A 27,935-nucleotide genomic window follows, 5' to 3' on the forward strand; every position below is an offset into this window, starting at 1 on the left:
TGAAACATTTCTTTGCTCCTGTATTTCATTTGGTCTTGTTCCTTGGGTATGTGCAGCCACTCATCCAGAATGCCATCTGGGATTTCATGGTTTATGCCTGCACCAATGTGAAGATGCCGAGTGCCAAATGCAGTCGTAATAAGAGGTGATACAATTGAACCACTCCAGTGAGTTTCCTGGAACAAATCGGACTGTTTAAGATCCTACTGGAGAAAAAACATGAGAGGATGTCAGAGCACATGGAGCACTTAGTGAATGGCATACGGAAGCTGAAGGCAACAGTTTCTCGGGTAATCTGTAAAAGTCACAACCTTTTCTTTCATTCTTTATAAATCTGGGTTTTATTGCTAATACAACAAAGTTGAAACTGCACTATTTAATTAGATCAATTAATTGATGGCATAATTATGTTTCATTGAAATTACATGATTTTGGAAACTTTTTTCTTCACATGGAAGCTGTTTCAGCATTTTAGCTGGCTGTGGAAGGAGGGTTCTATTTGAGCAAGGACAAAGTCTGGACAGATGGGAGGAGCGTAGAGGGTGGTGTTGGCTCTGCCTATGGCTCATTTGCGGCTAGTTGTTGTTCCAAAAGACAGAAGGAAGTGGAGACTCCTTTGAAGCCTTTTCTCACCACACAAGCTTTTCCTTAGTCTTTTGTGCAGCTGCTCATGACAAGCCATAGTCAAGGAATGTCTTTATTCCAAGCAGAAAGTCTGTGTTTTACATGAAGATTGCAAATGAAATGCTTGGTTACATCCTTGCATGGCACTGTAGCTTTGCACTGCTGCAACACGGTTAACAATGGGAGATGACTGTTTTATTCTCACGTTTCAAGCTGAAGCTCTACAAAAATAAATGGTCAGTGCAAAAGGATGACTGCTCTTTTATAGTCTACTTTTAATAAGATATTTTAAGTAAATTCTTAAAACATTTTTTCCTCTGAATTCTAATTTGATGATGACTGAATGGTAATTTGACAACTTCAAGTGTAGAATGCTGTGTGAGCAGACAGGGCCACAGCTCCTATCTAGGCAGATACCTAAACACTAAAGCATTTCTGTCCCTGTACTCTGGAGCTCTGGACGAGAATATCAAATGCAGCACTGTTTAGATTTTCAGAAAGAACTACACATAAAGTTAAATCATTAAAAAAATAAAGTGAGTGGAGAGGTTTGGGATCTTTACAGTCTTCTGTTTTGACAAATTCAGTTTTACAGCTTTGTCTCCTCACTTCAAGATGGACAAATTTTGGAAATATGCATTTTGTAGGTTTTGTAATAGAATTCAGGAGTCCACCAAAGGTGAACAATGCTCAATAATTTCAGTGTGACAAAAGTTTAAGGCCTCTAATATTTGTCTTCTTTATCACCCCTGTCCAGATCAGGTCAATGAGAGTCCCTTCTGATTAAGATTTAGCTTTTTAACATGAAGAGCTGTGAGAGAAAATGCTTGGAGATATAGGGAAAAACTAAAAAACAGGTATTTAAAACATTTGCATTACTTGTGGAAAGACAGTGACACTGGATATATTTATACAGGTTTCTAGCCTGGTAGGCTGCAAGGTAAGATGTTCTTTCATCAAACTAACAAGTAGTCTTTGTTAATCAGTCTCTGAGTCTGTCTTAACCTTTCAGCAAACCTCTGCTGGAATTGTCTGCTCAGAGTGATTACTAAGCATTTTTCAGAATGTCCTCCTGCTTTTTCATTTGTACCTTTGCTCAGTCCTGCAGCAGAGTCTTGTTGAACAGTTGAGGCACCTGCTTACAAAAACAGCAACTGGACAGATATTTGAGCACCCTGAGGGAGGTGTGGAGTCCCTGGTGGGTGCAGTTAGACTGTTCTTATTCAGTTCTCCAAGTCATCAAAATCCTGTGTGAGCTAAAATGTGGAGCTGTCATACGGAGATAAAAGAAGAAAAGGTGACGCTTCCAGTACTAAGACCCATGAAATGTACCTGGATCTTATTTTCATTTTCAGCTTTTTGGGGCACATTTGATAGAATCTCTCAAGAGTGATACGTAATGGCCCTCACTCCCAAATAATGCATTACCTTTTGCCCTGTAGGTAGAAGATCTAAAATCCAGACTTGCTTCTGAAGAGGCAGAACTGCAACTGAGAAATCAAGATGCTGAAGTTTTGATTGCTAAGATAGGGTTTCAGACTGAGAAAGTGAGCCAAGAAAAGGCCATTGCTGATGCAGAGGAGCAAAAGGTCAGTCTAATTCCCCCATTTAGTGCTGTTGAGCTATATTTAGCACAAAATAAACCTTTTTAGGTGAACAGTTTTGAACAACTTCCTCTCCAGGGAGCATAAAGTCTAAAGAATTATTATACTTACACATGTAACAGCATTTCACACCATGATTACCACTTGACCTTTCTTTACATTATGCCTTTTCCCAACCTTTTAGCTGTTTTAATGAGATGAAAGAACAATAAATACTGAGCTCATTCAAGCATTTAATGGATGTGGATCTTGAGAATCAGACCTATTTGTAATACAGTAAAGGTCAGAGAGTCATCTCTGAGCACTTCAGATTTCTAAAGGCTTTAAGGCTCTAGGTGAATTGAACAACTCAATTGATACAAAAGTCCATTCCAGTACATTGCAATATTGCAAGGTGCAAACCTTGAATTTTAAGCTTATAATAGCATTTCTAATAGTATGTGTCATCAGTGTTGAATCTTCCTCCTTTTCCTCTCAGTTCAGCCTACTACCATTAGTTATCAACTTCCATATGGGAAACAGAGAGGTTTATGTCTATTAGCACTCACCACAAAATAGATAGAAATGTCCCATCGCAATTCTAAAATTTTAATCTACTTTAAAAGGCACCATTTTTGAAATAAAGCATCGTGGTATTGAATACTATGAACTGAGGTTCCTCTATGTTAAAATCTGAATGGCTCACTCAGCTCTGTCACTTTGCTATAAAACCTAATGTCCATTGTGCCATTTATCAATACTACAAAGGGGAAATTTTAAAGGACTCACAATAGCACTTAACACCTGATTTTGAGCTACGGAAGCTTCAAGTTGCCAAAACCTTTTTAAATAGTTTTGAGATGCTGGTGAGCAGGGAAAACTATGCTGTCTGGGAGCAATTAAAACTGTCTTTCATTCTCTTCTGTTTTGCTTCCTTAAAATTTGTTGTTAGGTGTTATTTAGTGCTTTCAATAATGACCTTATGTATCATCCTAATCTTATTGAAAGAAAAGTGATTTTTGCCACTGATATAAATGAAGACTGTGTCAAGACCTTTACGTTTCTTGGGTTTATGTTAATTATGGACTTCAGCCTTTCACTGGTCCATGTATTCTATAGGGTTTTAAAATTGCAGTGAAATTTAAAGTCTAAATAATGCAATTAATTAAGCTTGCACAAAATGAATCAGAAAGCTCAATGTCCTACCAACCACTTTTCAGTGATGCTTTTCCAGTATTGGTTCCATATGCTGCTGATGAATTTAGGATGATCAAAAAAAAAAAAAAAAAACACCCTTAACAATTCAAATTACTTCATTAAGCAACTAGATGAAACACAGAGTTATTACTGTGGGATAATCACACCTTTGGGCAACTTTGTTTCAGGGACGAGGTTCAGCACATGACACTAATGATTACTGTACTCCTATGTTCATTGCTTTATTGCACTTCTGAAATGTTTCCATTGGAACAGAAGTGTCATTTTGTGCTACATTAATCTAAAACTATTTTATAAGGTTGATGATGGTTTCTAAATATTAATCTTCTCCCATAATTTTTGTTACCAAAAAAAAAAAGTGTATCAGCAAATGAAAATTCATCTTCTGGCTAAGTAATATGTGAATATTCATAATTGATTAAATCTACCACCCTTTTAAAAATTATCTTGGTTTATCTTTTCTGTAGGTTTCAAACTGAAGCTTATTAAGGTGGTGCTTAGTTTTTTTGTTTGTTTGTTTGTTTTTTGTTTGTTTGTTTGTTGAGTGTTACAACTTTTAAGCTACTAAATGTCCTAGAGATAGTGTCTTAGAGTTAAGCATTACCTAAGAAAAGATGAAGAGTGGAAGTCACTTTAGATCAGACTAATCATGAAAAGTGGGGTCAGTCTGGATACCCCATAAACATGGTAGGGCTGCATATCCATACAGTAATCAACAAGGGTCTGACTACGAACGTCATGCTGCTGAGGTTTAAAATAGTGAGCATTAATGCTGCTGTCATTTTTCAGGCTGTTTGTGTGCTGTGAATGATGCCAGCCAGAGAGATTTACAGATGATGATGCATGTGCCGTTACCTTTTAAATTGGGCCCTACCCCTTCAGAGGAAAAAAAAAAAAAAAAAAAAAAAAAAAAAAGCAGATCACTGTGTAGATTAGGAATCAAGATCAATCCAGACTGACCAGCATTTTTGATTTAACTCCCTCAGCTGAAGTACACTCTTTATTTACATGGTATGTTTGATCCACTCTACTCATGGTCTGATTGCTAAGGGCACACATAAGGGGCACACTGCTTCCAGCTTTCCTAACAATTTAGCCATCATTTAAGAGCTCTATACTGCTGAAATTATTGATGTGAAGGGGACTAAACTTCTCAAGAAAAAATGAAAAACTCCTTCATCTCTTTGTGAGGGGAAGTAGATTTGAGAAATACTTTTCTAAGCCTTAACTACAACCTACCCTCTTTACTTTTTCCTCCTTTAAGGAAAATATATAAGTGTAGTAGTTGTAGATCTGACTAGATCCTTAATGATTTTAACCAAATGAGTATCTTAGCTAAGTTTTAAACTTCTTCCTTTAAACTGATTTCTATTACATGGATGTCAAACCATGTTAGAGACCATATAAACAGATCCAAAGCTCTAACTGTATATGCACTATTTAATTTTAAAAATATGTTTTGGCTAAGATGCAAAACAATAAACATTTGGAATTTCATCCTAAAAAGCACACCATTTCTCTTCAGCACTTTTCTTTCATAAGAGACAGGAAAAAGATTTCACATTATTAGTAACATTTGTAACGTAATGCAAATTTTAATTTTTTCTTGTTTCCATGGCTATAATGTCTGTGTGTGTCCCTCGTAATAAATGTATACGTGGAAAGTTCCCATGATAATTGGATGGCCAAGGTTTGTAAGTATATTAAAGTCTTACTGGGGCTTGTTACTACCAATGCATAATGCTTGATCCAAATATTAACATCGTGATCATTGTAATATCCTATTTCTCTGTAATTAGACTTTATTTAAACAAGACCTAACATAAAATGTGCCTGTGAGATGAGCATGAGGTAGAAGGATAAAGATGAACTTCAGCCCTATGCAGCATATCCCTAGAAGTGTGCACGTTAATCTCCCAAATATGCAACTGCAGATGATACAGAATGCCCTTCAGGGTTAATCTACCAGATAGATTTGCACCAATGGAATCATAATCAGCTTTTAAACAGATAATTAAATCAGTGCAGAAAGTGAAAGCACTCCGATTTCACTTAAAACTGACACTAACTGATGTAAAGTCACTGATCTAAGCCACTGCAAAGCCAAAAGAAGAGTTTTGACAAATGTGCTTAGATTGGTATCTGCTTAATTTCCATACCTGAAATTTTAAAAATACTGTTTTCATACAAAGTATTTCCTTTTCTTCTGTTCCATTTCTTGTATGAGGCCTATGGTTTCAGATACAGCACTGAGGAATTAGAAGAAAAGATCAAATTTACCAAAGGATGGAGGCTGTTTTTATACATTTACCTAGGCCTAAAAAATGTAGTCAATGTTACTTATTAGTTAGTTAGGGAAAACAAACTAGTTTTCCCCAAATTAGTTAGGGAAAACCACAGTGCATCACCTGAATTTACCATTGGATCCATGATATTTTCTGATTTAATAAAAGGGAACCCTTTGGAGGGGAAAAAAATTGGGGAGTGAAGGAAAAAATGGCTACGGTTCTGAAAATCTATTGAAAAATCTTCACTTCACTTTCCCATACATCTCTTGCTTATCTCCAGCTGCTGCATTTCAACATAGACCTTTAAATGCTTTCAACTTACCTATTGAAATGGCATAAGCTGGTGAGTTCTCCCTGTGTTTGGTAACTACTCAAAAGTAACATGCTGCCCTAATATTCCCCACCTTTTTATTTCAAATACCTTACCTGGTCTCCAATTCTTCATTACTAAATCTCTCACCTTTGCATCCCACACTGTTTTATAGAGTCCTGACCAGGAGTCCTCCTCAATTTTTGTATCTCACACAGCGATCTCCAGGTTTCTGTTGTAAACCTGGACCATTTACTATCTGATATGTCTTCAGAAGTTTTCAGGGTCCTTTTTCCAAATGATTTATGTAAAAAGGTGGTATTTCACATCTATATAGACATGCTTGATATTCTTATTTTAGTTTTCAGTGATCAACTTCCATATTGAAAACTGAGGTTTACAGGTACATCTACCAGAAGGACAGTCTTCATACTATATATTTTTCAGCAAGAGCTGTTAAAGGCTTATCTGGGGTGGGGTGGGGAGGGGAACGGGATATGTCAATTGGTCTTGTAAATATATATTACCTTTCTCACAGCAGTACCTGTTTAATGTCCTTAGATATATCATGATGGCAAAGAATGCATTACTTAAAATATTTCGTATCATAGTGTCCTAAGCAAGGAAAAAATTGGGCATCACAATGAATGTGTTAATTCAGTCCCCATTTAAAAAATGCATGTTTATTATGATCTCACTGAAATGAATAGAAATCATATAAAGCTGCCGCTTGGTCCTCCGATGACATTGGCATGACAGCATGTTGTCTTTACTTACCATGAAGGCTACGCAAAGCAGCAGTTAGTTAACCAAACTGGGAGGCTTAGTCTTACAAGCACCAAACTGGACTTTGAGAGAGCTGTCTTCCTTTCTGCTTTGATCTAGATAGTACTACCAGAATTGTGCTGAAGTGCTATATTTTCTTCAGTACAACGGTGAAACATTTGTCAGGTTAACTACACGTATATCTAATATAAATGTAAGAATAAGGCAAAGTTTAGAGGCTGGAATCAGAGCATCCTATGAAAAAGAGAATTTGAAAAATAAGTATTTCCAATATAGACCATTTTTAGCAGGTAACGCAGATATAGTTTCTTGCTTTTCTGTTTGCAAAACTGAGCTGTGAAGGATGATGGGGAATACTATTCTTATAAGAACCCAGATAAATATTCTTTGATGACACAGGCAGTTGTCAATAAATATCAATAAAAATAGTTTCAGGTATTCAGTTTCAGGTATAGCTATCCAAAGCTATTTTGTTTCTTACCTCCTTAGTTTATATATTCTCTTTCATACTCTGTCTGTGTTTTCTCCACAAAAGGGGGAGTCAGCAGGTTTCCATCTCATGCTATTGTCCTCAAGGACAGAGCAACATGCAGAGATGCTTCATGATTCAGAGCAGCAGGGAAGAAAGGAACTTCATATACCATTTTTTCTCTCTGGAGCCATGAGAATAAATGTGATCTAGCTACCCAGAGGTTAAAATACTGTTTTGGTAGAAACAGCAGATATAATGTGATAGTAGTTCAGAAACCTGTTGACTTCTCGTGATTGTAGATAGCTGATTTGCAAGCACATGACTCTATCTCCAGCTCTTCGTCACCTTATCCCCAGAAGGCTTCCCTTCTTAGCGGCTGCATGGGTCAACTAACTTAGAGATTTACTGACACAAACAGTGTCTGATGGAATTCCTGGTACTACAGAACTCAGCAGTAATTGAGCCTCCGTCTCCCCAGCTCTTCTGTCATATGGTGGCACAAACAGAAAATGTTCATTCTCACAATGCAGAACATATGGAGTCTAGAGCCAGGCACAAGCCTGCATAACTGTCACTTGTAGATGTCTTTTGTTTTTTTTGTCATTGTTCTTTGTCTGGTTTGTTTCATACAAAATAAAATAATCCATTTTAAAATCTCTTTGCATATACAGACATTGCAATGCAACTGTGAGTGCTTCAGCAGCTCTAATTTGATTTACTGTCTTAGTTTTGAATATAAATCTTAAGAATCATTTTTTCAATAGATCAGAGCAATCCAAGCATAAGTATATCAGAAACAGAAAAAATATGAGGCTGACCAGATGCAAGCCGAACCTCTTCTTGTTGGTGCTACAGCAGCCTTGGACAGGCTTAATAAGGTAAAAATTGCACAGTTTGATGTCCAAAAACAATTTGCTCACTGTTCAAAGCTTAAAGGTCATTCCAGTGTCAAGCTGCCCGGCATGATCAAAATTCCATCATCTCTGGGCAAGAACAGGTACCTGACATGGTATTACACTTTGCATCAGCCTTCTTGTCAAGTTGCACATAGGACTGCAGAGCAAGGGAAGGGCTGTGATCATGAGTATTTCATCACATAATAGAATTAGTGATAGTCTTCAAATTGCTGGTAATCAGAAAGCTTCTGCAGAACAACATTGCCATTGCACACTCCTACACCTGTATCTCAGATATTCTTTTTTTCAGGTTAATTTTACAGCATTGAAAGCCTTCATCAACCCACCAATGTTATTGCTGCAGTAATGATTTTACTGGCACATAAAGGGAAGTGTTCAAAAACCAAAGCAGGAAAGCTGCAGAAGTCTTTATAGGAAAGGTAACAATCAATGAGACATCATAGCATCTGAGATGAGAGAGGGAAAAAATAGTTAAAAACATTAGCCAGAGATGAAGAGACTAAATCGCATCTTTATTTTCTCACAGTTTGAGTCTATGGGGTTAAGATCTGACCCTGCATTGTCCTCTTTTATGTGAGCTTGGTGACAAGCTTAAGCCAGCCTGAGAACCATTGTAATTTATTAACAAGAAAAATAGATGAAAAATCAAAGGGAGAAAATTTTATGATATTTATCACATCTCTAAAATGTTCTAAAGTGAGTTAAAAATCATAAAATATGTTTGTGAGGGTTAATACATCCAGCTTTTTGGGGAAATTATATTTTTGCTTTGCATAGCATTTCCAAAACAATAACCTAGTGCAGGATTCCAATTTTGTGTTTGTGGTGAAAGTAGGAGATAGCTTCTGGTTATCTGAAATGGAAAAGGATTAATGTACTGGAACTTCTCTCAGGCTGATGACTTCTTGCAAACTTTAACCAGCTATGATAACATTTCTTGAAAGATTCAGATTTCAACCCAAATACCTTCATATAAATTCCTTTGCAGCAGCTGCTCTCTGTGCATGGGTTATTAATGTAGTAAAATTCAATGAGATATATATTGTCAGTTCCTTTCTTTACCAGCACTGATGGGAGAATTTCTCTTTTTGAAGGTCTTTATTATCTTAGTAAGATAAATTTAGTGTTCTAGGGAGAATGCAACAGCAACCACATCTAGACAGGGAGGTATTCAATGCTTAACAGCATGTATGCATGTGTTTATTTCTTGTAGAAGGCTGTAAAAGATGTGTGGCTGTCCAGGTCTTTTCAATTGTCATTATGACACAACAGTTGGGAAATACTCATCTCCAGATGTATGTTTCACTTGATAATGTCCATCTGAGTCTGGTTGTCCGGAATGTAAGACATGGAGTTCATCAGCATTGATTCCCTCGAGCACCTGGTAGCAGGATTCCTCCATTCATCCTAGTTTGATAGCATATACATACTTCGTATGCTAGCATGTATTATACATCATGATATCATATAATTACAAAATAGTAAGCAGCTAATCAATTTAGAAGTCTACTTAAACTTAATGCCTGACTTCCATCGTATTCTAAATCCATGAAAGTGTTGTATATAAATCTGTTTTAGCTTGAGAGTAGACCCACGTGAGGGATGTACTCAGTTCTGCTTAAGATATCCTTATATAAACTATAATTAAACCTCCTATAGTCTTTAGGTAAATATTGAAAGAAATCTCTGCATGCTTCACTAATGTGTAGAAGGATGACTCTAAAGCAAGTATATGTAATAAGAGACTAGCAGGATTATGTGAAAGACTTTCATCAGGAGTTATTTGCAATTTTAATAATGAATGTGACACCAAATTTTTGTCTAATGTACTTACATTGCATGCCTTCTCAAGCTTTATGCGAGGTTGAATTGAAACATTGTGCATTGGTCCAGGCAAATGCTCAGTTTGCAGTGGCTACAGAAAAACTAGAAGTTATTAGGAAAAAGCTTCTTGTAAGTACTGCTTTATTAATAAGCATTCTTCTCTAATATCTTGAAACCATTTAATTTTATTGATTTGTTGTTGTTGTTGTTTAATTTAGTTGGTTTTTATTGATTTTATTCCTCCCTAGATTCAGTATTAAGGATACTTTTACATTGTCACTATTCTTTCCTGCAAACCTACTGAAACACTTTCAATGGTTTTGGCAGTAGTACATAAAATTGTTCATAAGAAATTGACTGAATTTCCTCAAAGCCATGTAAGAACATTATACCCAATAGATTAATAAACCAAAATGAGAATTGATATAACTAGTTGGCTATAATTTTTACCAGGTATATATGCCAAGTGTTATATATGAGTTAGGACCTATTGAACTATAGGAATAACTTCCAGAAGGGGTTTGGTACCTCATGCTCATCTGTGTTTATGCTTGTCATTAACCATATTAAAATGTCATCAAATCTCCTCTGATTTATTGCACCACCTCCATACACATACACACATTTCCACACTCATAAGTGGAAACTTTGACTATAGACTTCTAAAGTCTTATCTGTTATCTGAATAGAAAGAAGACTAGGTTTATTGCCAAGTATCCATTTAATTTTCCAGAGGGATTATTTGTTGTTATTTATTAATTATTCATTTAATGGAGTAAATGCAACACAAAGCACTCTTGAAATAGACAAAGACACCTTGTGCTATATTGAGAAATGGTAGGTGCAAGGAGTTCCTCTACTGCAGATAATTACCTTTAGCCTTAGCAAACAGGGCTTTAAATCATTCAAAAGACATGGCATTAATTGGCTTTAAAAGACTCTGACTTGCCTGAAGAAAATTTTTTTTTTTTTTTTGTAATATTTATATCCAAAATCTTACACCTTTAGCTATCAAGCAATAAATGAAGGCTGGACAATTTTGTAATGTGAGGGTTATTCTCACTATTTTCTATTCAGGTATCAATTTAAGAGAATTAGTAGGATTTTCTTTTACTGAAACACTTAGAAATCTTTGGGCAATTGAATCTAAAAGTTTCATTCTTTCTTTCAACAATTCCCTGTTATTCCTCCTGCTATCATAGTACCCAGTTTTTCTTGTTCTGAAGGAGATGCAGATTGAATGGTTAAGCAAAGGTAGCATTCATTTCTCCTCCTCTTCTGGTACAACATGTATTTTGCCTTCATGTTATACAGCCTTGTAACCTTGGAGTTGCCTATTCAGATCAAAGCGCATCTGCCCTAATGAAGCTTGTATCTACGCTAAAAAATAGCTTGACTGAAAAATAATTTTTATTATTTCACACATCTATACCAATGTATGTCCATTAAGTGTAAATACTTTTGGACAAAAAATGCCCTTAATGTTTTATTATTATTATTATTATTTTAATTGTTTTTTAAATTGTTTTATTTATTTATTCTTTTTTTGTTGTTGTTGTTAATTTTAATACACAGCAGTCACCCCTAAAACATTTTTTAAATGTCCCTCAGAGAAAAGTATTAGTATATCTCTGTTCCTTGCCTGGCAGTATCTCAAAGCACCTTCTCTTATTTAAGGTATCTTGCTGTTCAGTAAGCTTCCAACTTAGAGTCTAGTCCTGTCTTTCCATATTTATTTACTTCTCCTTTCATCTCTTCGTAAATTTTTCTGGAGATGGTTAGTAGCAGTTTTTTTCTTAGCTGTGCTGAGTTCCTGCTGGGAAGAATTCTGAACCACAGACAAAGCTGCAGTTCCCTCTGCAGTTATCTGTTTCCTGTGTTAGGCTAGCAGTTGTCACATTATCATTTAATAAGAGTATTTTTCTTAACTACTTTATACAACCCATAGTGCAAGTTCAGACAGGTTTTCTTTTACACGCGGAAGGTTCCAGTTAAAAGTATTATTTTTATAACTGATTCATAGAATAACTGATGAACTTGATGAACATTTTTAGGGAGCATATAACTTGTGATTCTCCAGTAGATATTACTCATAACAGTATGAGCTCCTGATCTGACAAGGCTTTTGAATGGAGAGTACTATGGAGTAATAGAATGGTTTGGATTGGAAGGGGCCTTGAAAACCATCTAGTTCTAACCCCCCTGCCATGCCACAAACTAGACCGGGTTGCCTAGTGCCCCATCCAAGCTGCCATTGAACACCTACAGGGATGGGGCATCCACAGCTTCTCTGGGCAACCTGTTCCAGTGCCTCACCACCCTATGAATGAAGAATTTCCTCCTAACTTCTAATCTAAATCTCTCTTCTTTTTGTTTAAAAACATTCCACCTTGTCCTATCATTTTCTGCCTGAGCTGGTGAAATTCACTGTTGATAAATGTAAAATAGTGTATATTGGAAGGAAAAAAATGAGCTGTTTGTGAATACATATGATTATTGTTTATTCATTATTCTTGGATGTTTTTAACCTCATCAATCAATGGGGTTGAAATCATGTAAGTCAAGTGCAACCAGATGCAAGTTTGAAGGCTTGGTTTGAGCTGGAACTATAGTTCACTAACCTCCAGATGTTCATCTAATAATATTTATATCTAATAATAAAAAAGTTGAGTTTCCATAAAATAATAAAAAACAAATATTTGTCTATGCAGTTTGTAAATAATGTGTGCTAAAATGTATTTGTAACAAGACAGAAAGGTAAGAGAATGGTGTTTTGGTATAGTAAAAAAACACTGCACACATTTTACTCAGAGAAACTTGCCTTGTGACTGAGTCCAGAAATATGAAGATAGAAAAATGGGATTCAATTTTATATGTGAAGGAACTTATATATATATATATATATATTTCCACAATTCAGATTTTAATCTACCATTTAACTACTGTTACTACTATATTGGTAAAATTTTGGTTTGAAGGCATATTATTCCTATTGGAAAATTCTGTTTGCTTCTCACAGTCCACATGTTGTATCTCAGCTCTCAAGAAAAATGTACATCCTCCATTTTTTAATATTTTCCCATGCAATCTCCAAATATTTTACTTCAAAATCTTAATTAGAGCACAATTCTTTGCACAGACCAATGCAAAATGATCATTCAAATGTATTGCAAATATTCCAGCTGGCAATAGGGTTCTCATCTTGTTTGTCATGCCGCTCTCTGTACTGATTGAAGTAGTGATTGAAGTTGCTTATTTCCACAAACTACTTACCTATACATATTCTGTATCCAAATAGGGTATACCATGCATAATCTTATGTGTACTTGGACTAATGATGACTTATATATCTATTTTACTCATAAAAAGGAAAGAGTGTAATTTCTTGTTCCTTGAGAGGATATAAAATGTCATTTAAAGAAAAGACTTGAAAGTGATTGGAGTAACTTAGTTTTAATTACATGTTTAAATTATGCCCTATCTGATAGCTGTGTGCCAGTTCTGGCAATGAGCAAAGTGGCTATAAAAGCACAGTGCATATCATGAAGATGTGTGTAAAAGCCTTTTTTTTTTTTTTTTTTTTTCCCAGGACTGGCAAATAGATGAAAAAAAAGTTGTAAATTAGCATGCAACAGAACTTTACAAAAACTAGAAATCTTAACAGGAAGTTTAAATATCTGGAATTATAAGAAGCTGGGGCTGTCACCCACTTTACAAAATATTAATCCAAGAAGTTTCAACTATAAAAAAATAAAATTGTATGTCTGACAGATGCATTTCCACTGACATCTGGTCTTTAGTGCCCAGTTTTCTACCTGGAGGATTGAGAATAATGACAGGCTGAAACATTAATAAAGTTCAATAGGTGGATTGAACCCTGCAGATTGGTAGGTACAGAGCAGGGTCCTTTCCTGCCTTTTCAGTTCTGCTTTTTAACAGAATTCACATTCATTAATTCCATGAAATCCAACAATATTCTTGGTTTGGTTTTAACCATAGTTACAGCTGGCATTTCATAGAACCTCCATGTAGCTTTCAGTTTTTTTTGTTTTTTTTTGTTTTTTTTTTTTTTTTTTCTTCATCTAAATATGCAGAAAACATAATCAACAAATAATAATTTAGTCTGCAGTTTTTTATCCCTACTAAATGATTCTATATGTGATTTAGGAACTTCAGTGTCCAGCCTTACATTTAAAATTAACTTGAGTTCCTCAGCTGGAAACCTGTATTAATCCCAAAGATAAAGGAGATGAAGTTCAATATAGTTTCCCATGGTGAGGTCTGTTATGTATAGCAGCAGCATTAAGCATGATTAGCTGATGAAATGATACAAGTTTAGAATGAAACATTGCCTTTCTACTGGTTTCCATTTTTAGAGTTAGCATGCTGTATAAATATTCACGAATGTCTTCCACTTTCCCAGAGAGCCTTACATCTAGCAAACTTTCATCAGCTCCATTTTTCTAACTGTGGTAACTTCTTGATCTGCTTCATTCAATATTTTGTAATATGCACCTCTGTCCTATGCAAACAGTTCCAAGTGGCTCATATCAGGCATTTTAACTCACTGCAAAAGGGAGTCTGTGAAATGAGCATACAAGGAAGGCAAACTTGTATTTATTCTGGAAAACAATGTACAATGCAGGCATTTCTCAGTGCCTAGATTTTGTTTACCTTAGCTGCTGATAACCATATGTACACCATTAGCCTCTAGAAAGCTCCTGTTCCTTACTTCACTTGCATGCGTCTATAGCCTGTAAAAACAAAAAGTCCTCTAAAGCTGAAGGAAGGTCACAAGTGCTGTGCAGACATTCTTATATATTTCTCTCTATCTGAGCTGCCTGCTCGCTGAATCTGATTTGCAGGAACTTTTCATCTTAACACTACTTCTTCTTCAAAAGCAGATATGCTGTGCTGCCCTATCGGCTGTCCTCTGAGGATCTGAATTTCTTTTAAGCTTGTACAAGGCCAGTATGCAGAGCTCACAGGAAGAAGGTACTCCACCAGTGTAAATCCGTTTGCATCTGCATCAAATCATGCAGTACAGCAAAGAGATAGATTTTGTTCTGAAGCTAAACAAATTCAGTAAGAGTGATGAACCAGTTACTCTTCTATCTTGTCTCTTTCAATTCATCACATTAAAGTGGCATTAAAGTTTTTCTTATCAGTATCCAGACATCAATCCATATGTTCAGTTGCCCCCTATCCTTTGGTTCATTCCTTGCCCTTTTCTTTCTTGTCATTTATTTGCCTGTCTCTTTCCCATCTTTCTCTCTCCAGTTTTCTAAAGAATAGACTTTGAAGGCAGAGTATCAGTTGTTAGTGATATCTGTTCCTGCATTCATGGATGTGGTGTGCTCCCTGACTCATAACTCAGCTTCTTTCTTCTAGCAGGGAGAGAGAGGAGTTATACGTATTTTTCATATGGAAGTTTTTGAGGGGAACAATTTTTAGTAATGATAATTGGTGCAGCTGTTAGTAATCAATAATACATCTTCAGCCTAGATAGCACAGTAAACTAACCTCCTTTCACTTTTCATGGCTTCCAGAATATATCTTTAAATGACAAATTTAATTCTTATCAGACTTGGGCAATATTGTAATAAATATTGTCACTTTTTTTTTTTAATGTCAAATATATACAAACAAGTATACAGTATGTTTTTTAAAAAATATTTTGAATGTTTTAAAGATGACTGAAAATAACTCTGGGGATGATGGTGATGCCTACACATCCTTAATTGTATATTAAAACTTAAACATGCAAACACATATGTTTGTCCATCCCGTTGAACAATTGGTATGCATTTACACTAAATGGAAAGAAAAACAGGTTAGGAAATAAAAAAGATTTTTTTTTTTTCATAAACAGTTAGTTTGAAAGCATTTTGAGTGAAATGAAATCAGATTTCCATTTTTAGAGACTGCAGTTATCTACAAAAATGTTTGTGAAAATTATGATTTTACATTCACATATAGTAAGTATGACTTGCACGCAAAAATAAAAGAGAAGGTGAAGTAGTATGCTTATTAGAGTTAAAGCTAAAAACATTTGGCCAAGTTAACCCTTTTGCAGAAAGATTGTGTAATTTGTACTTAACTAGCACTATTTTTATGTGTGGACACATGAATATGGTGAAATGCTCTGTGCCTGAAAAGAATTGTGCAAGCAAGGGCACAATCCAAGCAGGATCAGTATGGAGAGTAATGGCTCTCTGCTCTGAGTTGGAGAGCATAGTTCCCAGCAATAACTTTCTTAGAAACAACTGGTTTTAAAATGTGAATTATCCCAAAGATTACTGGGGTATAAAATGCAACACATAATCCTGCTGTGGTTACCCTTAAATTTTATTTATGTTACATCCTATGAAATACTGACAAACAGGAATGGTGTGTTTTGTTGTAACACCTTGCCTATCCAGAAGTCATGATGTAGAAAGTGCTCTCATATATGAGATTATTATATACCAAAACAAATCTAACAGACCTTGCTGTTTGCTCACTGCAGAAGATTCTTGCCATTTATCCTTCTGTTTACTACCTGAGCCTGGAGTTTGGATGAGTGTATCTTAACTGGTCAGGTCTATGTTGGGCAGGCAAACTTGGAATGCTGTAGATAATAGTCCCTGTGTTAAAAAATAAAATAAAATAAAATAAAATAAAATAAAAATAAAATAAAATAAAATAAAATAAAATAATAAAATAAAATAAAATAAAATAAAATAAAATAAAATAAAATAAAATAAAATAAAATAAAATAAAATAGAAAGCTGTGGGAAAGCTTTGTGAAGCTATGCACTCGTTGCTCTGGTTGCTATTCTTCCATTAAACCTGAGATGAGAATTTTTTTCTTCTAAAGTGGAAATTACAATCCTTAGTCTGTAGTTCCTCTAGAGAATCAAAGCTGTTTGCTGAGCTGGAAAGGAGTCTCTTTTTAATCCTGAGTAGGAAAGAATTGAAATGTTTATTTTCAGATGACAGGAAAACAAATAAATACAGTGGGAGTGCATTTCCTTTTGTTCTTTTTATGAAAAAAAAAAGTAATAGTTTGGAGTTTTTATTTTTTACAACCAGAAGAAACTTGCATTTTTTCCCCTCTCCTGTTGGCTACTCTTGACTGATTATTACCATATTTCTTAGACTTCTTCAGGTGGACAGGTTGTTGAAACTTCACCAAGAATAAAAAGATATGGTTGCTGTTCCAAGTGTCTTTTGACATAGTTACATAGGCACTAACAGAAAAATATATGTGTATTAAATGTTTTATCTAAAAATACCATGTTATCCTATATGCTCGGTTAAACAAATTTGGATAAAATGCTGTAACTCGGTAAAAAACTAGTCATGTGGCAGCTGTGGCTGATGCTGAGTTGAGGTGCATTCGGTAGGAAATCTCTGAAAGCAGTGACGGCACGTTGCTGTCTTCTGAGTAGAGTGCTTAAGGCCATCATGGTTCAAGTGTGGATCAGCATGCAAGATGTCTACCACTAGTAGCATCCTGTCTGCCCAATAGCCAATTGTTGGACTTTCTTATGCCATCAGACCCCATATTAAAAAAAAAAAAAAAAAAAAAAAGTCTCTTCTTGCATTTTTTTTTTTAATTTTTATTTTTTTTTAATCTCTGGTACAATTTTAAATGACCCAGAATGTGCAGGACATAGTTACAATGTCCTAGGATACTTGTACTATATCTCGCACAATAAACTTGCAGTTCTGTCTGAGATCTCCAGATTCTACAATAATACAGGTCATTGTCATCAAGCAGATATATATCCCCTCTTAAAATCATATCCAAGCACCTAATCTACACTATTTAAATAAATATTTGATAATGGATTCTAATGATGGTTTTGTTCTCCATTGTTGTTAGTAATTTTGTGCCAGCAGTTGTAGAAAGAACAGAGTGAAATAAAACTTTCCTCAGAAGTTTGTATCCTTCAGACTTAAAGGTGCTATCTACTAGTATTGTCATTCATATGTTATTTAAAACAAAAACAAAACAACAAAAAACAAAAAGCAACCTTAAGCTATAACACTTTACCCATCTTTTTTCAACATAGATCCTGGGTGGCAATCTGTGTAAACTCACAGCTTCATCATTTGAGAAAGCAGTTGCAGAGAAAGTCCGATATCAAGATGATGTCAACCAAAACTATTGAGCTGACCAAAGTGTTGGTCAAGGGCCTTGAGGTAAGAAGATTTCCTGAATGTTCTAGATAGCGTGAGTTTTGAAATACCTGAAGTGTTTTGTTAAACATGAAGTTAAATTTTAGGGATAGTGTATGGAAAAAAATCTGGGGTGACAGGCGACAAGATGACCCTCATTAGAAATAATTTAAATGGAATGAAAAAATAAAATAAAACTAAATAAAAATAAAATTCTGAGGAGTAAAATGTGCTGCACCACACCTGAGAAATACTACTCTGCATTTCCTATTAAAAACAAAAACCAAAAACCACAGGTATCAGTGAATGGCTGATATTGGCGATATTGCTAAGCAGAAATCTCGATAACTAAGTCACCACATTTATATACAACTGACAACACATTGTGACAGCCTGGGCAGCCTCTAGTTAATGAGCAGAAAGACTGAATAATCCTCTAGGTCAGGATGGAGTTGCCCTGTGTCTGCCCCCACTGCACTTTAGATTGTAAATAAGTGCAAGGCACCAATCACATATTTGCTGTTTGCTTTTGTTTTTTCCCTTTTGCAGAAACCATTTTTAAATAAGAAAGAAATGCATTTGTGTTAAAATTATGCATATTTCAATGTGGTTATTACCTTTATTTGTAGACAAACATCATTAAAGTTAACACATGCCTATTTAATGGTCACTAACCATTCAAGTCAGCCACAGTATTGCTGTGCATCCTCTCCAAAGTCTTTACAGAAATCATGCTGTCTTGATTCATCATCTAGAATTTTAACAATACTTTTTTTTGATGAATAAATATAAATAACGCTAAATTAAAATAACAAAGAATAATTACACTACTACATGAGTTTCCACAGCAGTCTGAATATTTTTTTTCTTTAATGTTTTAACTTGGATTTCATAAGTTTCCTGTGACTTTTCTTTCTGTGATCTTAGAAAACATATTTTTGTTTCTGCAAGTCTCTCAGCAGAATTTAGCAATTAAAAAGATTAAATCAGTTTGGAAGAAAAGCATTTTAAGATTATAGAACTAATAATAATATCAACAATAAATAATAATAAAAAGACATCCATTTTTTATACCTAATTCTAAAATGAGTATAGTTAGAAATTTAAAGCATGTGAATAATCTTTGTTTTGGTAGAAAAAACAGTGAAGTCAGTGATGTTTTCTGCATATGAGAATTTCTGTTTGTCTCAAGATGCCTTAATTGGTCACTGTTGGCCTGACCCTGCAGACCCTCAAAGCCTTTGGAAGTCTATGGCTCTTGCCTATAGGTAGTCTCTAAGTCTTGGGTTTTGAATGGTTATGCATGGTTTAAAGTTTTTCTCCAAGATGAGTTTTTATTAGCAATCTTATTGTGTAAGTTAAGGGGAAAAATATTTAAAAGGATTAATTGAGAATGTCACATATTTTCTGCTGAGAATAAATTCTTTTTGACTAGAACAGGAGACAGTTAACTTCTGAAAAGCATCAAGACTGATGATTTTGTCTATATAGCATTGACCTGGAAGCTCAACCATTCAGACTAATAAATCAGGCAATTTATATTTAATCATTAACTAACTCCCGAGCTGAACAGCTGTTCAAAATTAGAAATGGGTCACCCCGGCCAGGATGACATTACAGGCAATCTATAATGCATTAGAATAAAATTACAGTGATTTTTAACTGTCTAGGAATTTATTACACTGCATGTTCCAACTCTTAAGCCCTTGTTAGCCAATGTCACTAGTGATTTATGGTGCTTGGGCGGTATGGTAAAATTACTGAAGATTTAAATAGACAATCATTCTATGTTTAGTAAATCTTGAAATTTCAAAGCTATTTCGGAGAATGAGGTGGGTGCTCTTTATTGTTTATGACTTACCAGTCAGTGACAACAAGAAGAGAGAATGGATAAATCAGAAAGCCTTCTTGTAAATTAATGGATTTATTGTCTTGTTGCCTTCATTTAATGATTTAAAGAAGAATCTAATGACTTCTGTAGGAAAAATGGATGTCTAAAATACTTTAAAACAAAACCACTACCTTACAAAGATTGTTGTTAGAGCTTTCAATGGGAGTAGCCCTTTTCTTGTCATTTGCTGGGTATCTATTTTGGACATAACTGGAGTTTAGGAAGCCTCTACATACTGAGCTCCTGCATTTTCACCGTGAAAAGTTTAAATGCCAACTCTTAAGCACTTAATTTTAAAGATAACTCCATTTCCTTAGTTGATATTTTATATTTCCTACTAGAAGAGCTTGAATCTTGTGGTTAACCATTTTAGTAAATATTTCTGATTTTCTGAAAAACATAGATGGAATAAATATCAAGTTTAGCAGTTGTTCTGTTTGTTTTTGTACACATATAAATTTATTTTTTAATGAAGGAAACTATGGGGGATGCTTTCTATTCCATGGTTTTCACTGATTTTGATTAGATCATATAAAGGACTGAAAAAATGTGTTTTGATTAGTCATCACTGAAAAATAAATGTCCCATAAAATAAAAGGGTCTGTCTCTCATTTATGCTTAAAGCTGACCTGTTCCTCCTATGTGTTTCCTTTCAGTATTTGGCACTCGTTCATTTTTTTCTCTCACAAGTATAATTGGTACAAGTATCAGAAAGAAGGTAAACTTTGTGAATTCCAGATCATTACAGCTCTTAGCTCAGTAAAATTTCTGGAACTCATAGGTAAAACAAGCCAGACAAATAAGAGGAAAAAAATACAGAAATTCTTTTTCCCTGCCTAATTCTTGGGAAAGATAAATAACAATAATATTAATAATTATTATATATATATATATATAAGCCACATCTTTTTTGATTTTGAAACAGCTTTAAACTTTTTTTTTTTTTTTTTTTTTTTTTTTCCTAGTAGTCTTCTGTCCTTATGCTGACTTCTGAATCTAGCTGGAAATGATTGCACATTGCACAAAACCCCACTGCCATGCTGTAGCTGCCAGCAACATACCAGATGCTGCCAATATTGCAGTATGTCTGCCATACTGTACCTGCCCTGAACAAAAGCACCAATTAGAATGGGGGGGGGGGGGGGGGAGAATGACATAAAATGTTTTTGATAAAGAGCTCCATCCTAATTTTTCAGATTCAAAGGGTTCAAAATGCCACCAGAAAGCATAGATTGTTTTCAGCCTTATGGCCTTAAGAAGTTTATCCCTCACTGGCAAAGTACATTTCCTATAGTGCTTTTGTTTATTTAACATGGAGATTAAATGTTCTGTCACTTCTAAGTTGTTCAGGAGCTGTCATTTGCTAATTTGGCTTTGCAGTTTGAAAATGTGCACTGGAGCCAATTTGTTGAAAACCTCAAAGCACAAAAGAAAACTTTATGTGGTGGTGTCATGTTAGCAGCAGCATGTGTGTCTTACTTTGGACCCTTCACAAAACCATCTCTCCAGGAACTGATAGAACATTTCTGAATTCCCTTTCTAAAGTCACAAGTGGTAAATAAATAAATAAATAAATGTACAAAATGTGGGTCTCCAGTGAAGGGTCTGGTTTCCTAAAGTCAAATGTGAAGTATTCTTATTGATGATCATATTTAAAAGTGTCTATAAAATACCTATTGCAGTCTGTTTTCCAGTACATATGTACTTTCCTCATTATTTTGAAGAGAATGGAAGGGGTTGGGGCGGGGAGGGGTGTATGAAAAATAAGTTCCTTCCCTTTCCAACTCTCAGTGTAAAATTCTGCTCTTTGTGACATCTGTGTAATAGCAAATGTTGTGAATACTGATAGCAATGTAGAGAGACCTATTCTGTTTAGCTTTTCAGCTCCAAGCAGTGCATGTATTGCATAATGCTCCTTTCTCCATACATGGAGGAAACCATGACAGTATTCAATAAATGCAGAGAATCTCTAACTCTTAGGCTTGTCTCTGCAAATCTTATTCAGTTTGTTGCTTCAGTGTTTTACTCTTTGGACTCCTAAATATATGCTTTGTGCCTTATTTCACCAGATGCTGCTGCTTCATCTCTCTTAACTTTGCTCAAATAGTATGGCTGTAGCATAATGTGGTATGAGTAACATGACATTTCTTCAAATGCTTCTGTTTCTGTACATGCTGTACTAGGTTGTTCTCATGCCACCATCTTCACAGCTCTGTCACTGTGTCTTCCTCGCTAATCCTTCTTCATGAAGCTCTGGACATGTTCCTTTCCTCCTTGCTGCTCCTGACTGGCTTGCTTCATATTTTGCATGTGCCACAAATCACAGCATTGTACCACAATCAATGCAGTTGATTCTCTGAAACATGTAAAGGGTGAAATGCTTTCCCCTATTTCAAATCACAAAGTTAAGGCACAGCAAATGAGCTGAGCTGCCTGAGGACACTCTAGAAATACGTATTTAAAGCTTAATCCAAGCTTCACAATTTCAGCACTCAATGAATCTCTTTGCAGTTATTTGCTTTTTGCAATAGTTTAACAATTGTGAATTAGTGTGAGGAAAAATGTCCTCTCTTTGTTTTCACTAGTGGGGCCCTGGAAACAAACATCATTCATTATTCTCTCAAGAATCTCCTGACATGAATGGAACACCTTTATAAATAAAAATAGTTCATATTCTGCCTTTGTATTTTTTAAGATGCTTTCACTGAACAGCATTGAAATAAAATACCTCCTTTCAGATTTGATTGTTTTCCTGCAAGTGGAGAAAAGTGGTAAAGGAAGAGAGAAAAGCATGTAGGAAGTGATATTAAAAATAGATGAGTATTAATAGTTATTTTTAGAAAGAAGAGCAACTAGTTCTGTGTCACAAAGTATCCATTTTGTGCAGATATGGGGACAGTAGACATATAAGTATATTAAAATACATTTCTTGCATTGTGTCAAAATGTGTATTAGAAATTCTGATCACACTCCAAACCTAGATTTTTCCACAAGGAAGTATTTCAGGTCATGGAATTGATCATAGTGCTTGCCTTACAATCCAGGTATAAAAGAAAGCACATTGTCAGTCTTTTGTATATAAATAAATTATTATATGCAGGGAATTAATATGTTAAATATTTGCAGGGATGTATGTCTGTCTGGTGTTTTTGTGGTTGGATTTTCAGCAAGTTCATCAAATGTTAAGTTTATTTTGGACTCTGTGATTAGAATCAGGGTTTAGACATTTGTTTTGCAGTATGCTGACATTTGTGCCACAGAAACTGCACTGGATGTATTGTGCTATTCTTATTAATGCTAATGTGCTAATTTGGCTCAACTTAAATAGAATAACTAATTTTCCTTATTAAATAACCATCAGATTTGCATGCTTGTTGATTTTAGGGTGTACTTTTAAGATAATCTCAAATCTACAAGCCAGCACAAAGGACTACACACATCTAAGGAGGAGGAAAAATTTTACATTTAAAACACCTCTGAATGGTGTTGAAGATAGACAAATACGGATGACACTATTCTTTCCTTTAATTTATGCTTTTAGAATTCAATCCAGAAATGACAAATAGGGAAGACTGGGATAAGGTGGTGAAGGAATAGGTGAGAGTTTGTCCTTTATCTCAGTATGGAAAAATTAGGGGCTACCAGTAAAAACCATGGTATGTTGGTATCCAGCAAGGGGGCTGTCTGATGGCTGCTTTAGTGTGCATGGAGCTCATAGCTTCCTTCTCAGTGAGCAGGCACTCACATGAGGGCTGCTGCTGGTGCTACACAGGGCTGCCTCTGCCCTCTCCTGTAAGTTTTGAAGGTGACCTCATTAACACATAGCTGAGCTGTATTAGTAAGATCCCAGGGGAATCCTCTTTCTAATTTTTGTGCTATTAAATACATGTTTATATACCAGAAATACCTACTCAAGAACATACTTGAGCATGAAATTTGAAATATCAGAATCTATATACACTGAAATTTATAATGTATGGTTTTACTTTATCAAATATATTTTATGAATTAAATGTTTTAAATGAAAACACATTTTTTTAAATACTCAAGATAAATAAAATAAACTGTTTCTCATCACATTTCCTAGTATATTGTTTTGCATCTGATAGTCTACAGGGGTCCTCCTTACTTTCCTGCCTACAAAATCTTAATTTATATCAGCCTAGCTATCGTGTCTGTTGCACCGAGTCATGCCTTGCTGCTTGGTAACCTGACTGGTTTATTATATTTCACTGTGCTTCAAAGGTTCCTGTTCCTGTGATGAAGGGCCTGGACCCGACTGCCATATTGATGGATGATGCTACAACTACAGCATGGAGTAATGAGAGACTGCCTGCTGAGTGGATGTCAGCAGAAAATGCCACCATTCTAACACACTGCAAGTGCTAGTTTTTTATGATACATCCCCAGCAACAAGGAATTAAATAGATAAAGACTAAATACAGAGCTGACCTTAAAGTCATATATGTAGGACAGAAAGGGTATGTGCATGCTGAAGGATCATCTTCTGCATTCACTACCCTGAAGTTCCTCTAAGTTTTGTAAGGGATTGATGTGTCTTAGACTGTGTTTACTTAAAGACTTGAGATATTACAACACTGCAGCTTATTTATCCATAATCCCTTTTTCTGTTTGAAACAGTACATTTTCCATTTGAAATGACATAAATGTATTGAACTCAAAGATATAGAACTCTTAACAACTGAGAAAGTCTTTGCAAACAGTTTTGTATGGTTTAACCAAGCTCTTTCAGAGAAGCTTCTTCAATTTTATTATAGATGTCTTTCTATAAGCATCACTTATGTAATATATGATTTTATATTTTTTTTTTTTCATGGTAAGTTTTCTGAAGACCTTTGTCTTGTGGAGAGATTATATTAATCAAAACCATGGTGATTTTATTGATCCCATGACTGATCCCCTGATTGTAAGGTATGCAGTTAAAAAGGGAAGGTAAGTATAGCTTGAGTAATCAGAATTTTTCCATGATGACTGGATCTACAATGCTTTGATTTTCTACTTTTTGCTTACTGTTTCATAACACTTGATGAAGTTATTTATTCCTTTTTAAAATGCTATGCTTTAAAACTGTTGATGAGTAAATATTGAAATGTTAGTATCTGCATCTAATTAGATAACTATTTTCTCAATTCTCAAATTGGACTAGAAATACAATATAGACATGCATGAGTGTTTTCTCAACCCAAATTGAAAATGTTAACTTTTTTTTTTTTTGAGTATAAGGGTATTTTCTTCTGAGCCAAAGTATAATAAATGTTTATTGACTTCTATTTTAGGCATCTATAACAAGAGAGAAAGAGAGAAATGACAGGCTAGATTTGTATTTAACAATATAGGATTTTCAAGCTGGAATATCAGTTTAAGGAAACCATACCTCCACTTTGAAATGTGTTGCCATAGCTGTTTTTTGGGTCAACCCATGAAATAAATCAAGGAACTGGTTTCAAATAAATAAATAAATAAAAGGCTGATGAGGCAAAACTGATGTGCTACAATATGGGGCTGAGATGAGCAGCCAGTTTTTGGCTGGTATGGCTGCCAACACCCTGTGTGTCAAACTAATCCAGTTGACAGCACCCTCTAATCCTTTGAGGGAGACATAGTGGTGGTGTTAATGTCTCTTCAGCTTTACCTAGAAACCTAGTCTGCTGTCAACAAAAGTCATGTACCCCATTTCTCATGCAAGTGCTCACGATGTCTGAGAACAGAAGCTGTCCCCACCTCTCCCTCTTGATGGCAGCTCGACAGCCCTGTGAACTCCAGCCCAGAGGTCTGGAGGTGGGTGTTCAAGTGGAAAATTGAGGTTTGAACCAGGTAAAGCATGACTGAATTTATTGCGTCTTCTCTCTCTAAAAGTGTAGGAGGAGAGCGGCAGGGAGTGGTAGATGGTACCAGATAAGCAGTCAGACAACATATTCTGTCCTTTTGGGGGCTTGACTGCAAATCCCATTTGTTGTCAAAATTTTTAGAAAACATCATCAAAAATACTTCCTATGATTTAGTTAAGGTACCTCTAAATATATTTTCAGGGATAATACGAGAAGCAATTGAGTTTGTACTCAAGGACTCTGTGCAAGAGAATTTCAGTCTGTACTGTCTTCCATCACTTTTCATGAAAGCTTCCAGTGTTGAGTCTCCAATGCATCTGTCAACCTAAAGAATAATGTTGATTTTCGGTAGCATGAGAGTAAACCTGATAAACTTCATTAAATACCTCATCTGGTGAACTGAAATGCTGTTATTTTCTCCACTCAAATGTGGATTCATTTCTAAGACTTAAATTCTTCTTCTGCTCTATTCCTGTTTCAAACAACATATTCATGAACCTTTCATGTTTGAGAATATGAAGCTCATTCTAATAATAATAATAATAATAATTTTTTAAAAAAATCAGAAGTACCCCTGAAGCACTGCTGGATCATTCTCAAATGTTACTCAAAGAGCATTTAGACTACTTGCACAGACCGAGATAGTTAAAATAGAAAATATGAAAGATGTATTAAATAAAAGTGGTTTCTAGTTTTGGACAGATTACTCAAGCTTTTCTCCCTCCTCCTCCCTCCAGAATTTCAGGCTTTGCTGTTCACACAGTAAATTTAAGTAACAGCTCACATCTCTGTGAATACTTGAAGCTCCTGGAGGATACACTCTTACTCTGCAGTATGTCCTCTTGAAATGATTCTTTATTTTTGCCTTTCTATGTAATGGTAATAGTACTTGAAGTACTTCAGTGTAAGACCATATAGTTAGTTTTATTTTCAGAATCTGCAGTGAAGACCTTCTACTGAAAATTAGACTTATACGGGTCTAAAAGAGAGATGAGAGTCAGATTGCAAGGTATAACAAGGCTTAAGGCTCAAGACAGAGAGATTTAAAACAGTAGAAAAAAGTTGGTCTGAAGAGGACGTGGGGGGGGGGGCAGCAATAGAGATCTGCATTTACTCAGCAGCGGTTTCCATGTAGCACAGCAGACTGGTACACACTCACACAAGTATGAAGCTATTCTGATATAAATAAGTTCTTTAGATGAATATTTTAGCAACTTTATATGACCTAATGTTCCATTGCTCACTGAAGATGTAGCTGAACTCCTTTGTAAGGCAATAGTAATATATATACCCCTTTATTACCAAATAAACAGAGTTTTCCTCATTCTGGATTAATTTCTGTTATTTGTTTATCTTAGGAGTTGTGTCAGGCACTTTGGACTTTTTTTTTCTTGCTAATAAAGAAAGACTAGAAAGATATTTGTGATAGATATGGTGCAGTCCAGCAGTTGAAGTTCATTAATAATTGGAATGTTGCAGAGTATGAAGTAATGAATACTAATTACTCCTTTCATGTCTGACAGCACCCTGTGGACCAATACATCAGCCCAGACTTTAATTTGGTTCTAGTAATGGTTTCATCAATAGTACATTAATTCTGTGTTTGAAAAGATATACAGTTGAACCTGACCCACACAGTAGATACCACTGTCATAAAATGGCCACATACTGACAACAACTGGATAATTACAAATAATTAAATTCACTGAGCTTCAGACAATCCTAATTTTAAGTAAAATATATCTTATTATATCAATCGACAGAAAGCATAGCTAGGGAGATTTATCAACTCGTACTCCTTCCAAAGCAAATTTACTAGCCTGCATATTAGAGAACTTTCTGATCTGTGAAGCAACTTCATAAAATTATATTCCTCCCCACAATGTTTACCAAGATTGTTCTTGCATCAGATTCCTTGATATTCTGTAACACCAGCTTCTGGTATTGTTTTTGAATGAAACCTGCAAAAGGGATTCTGAGCTTCAGAGAACTTCAGATATATGTATG

The 27,935-nt window shown here is 35.2% G+C and overlaps 1 pseudogene; it reads left to right on the top strand.

Moving 5' to 3' along the window:
• LOC118163310 overlaps window positions 1–27,935 on the top strand; it is an 84,866-nt pseudogene that overhangs the window by 37,478 nt on the left and 19,453 nt on the right.

The sequence above is a fragment of the Oxyura jamaicensis genome, chromosome 2 (genome assembly GCF_011077185.1).
Source record: "Oxyura jamaicensis isolate SHBP4307 breed ruddy duck chromosome 2, BPBGC_Ojam_1.0, whole genome shotgun sequence".
In the NCBI taxonomy this organism is placed as follows: Eukaryota; Metazoa; Chordata; class Aves; order Anseriformes; family Anatidae; genus Oxyura; species Oxyura jamaicensis.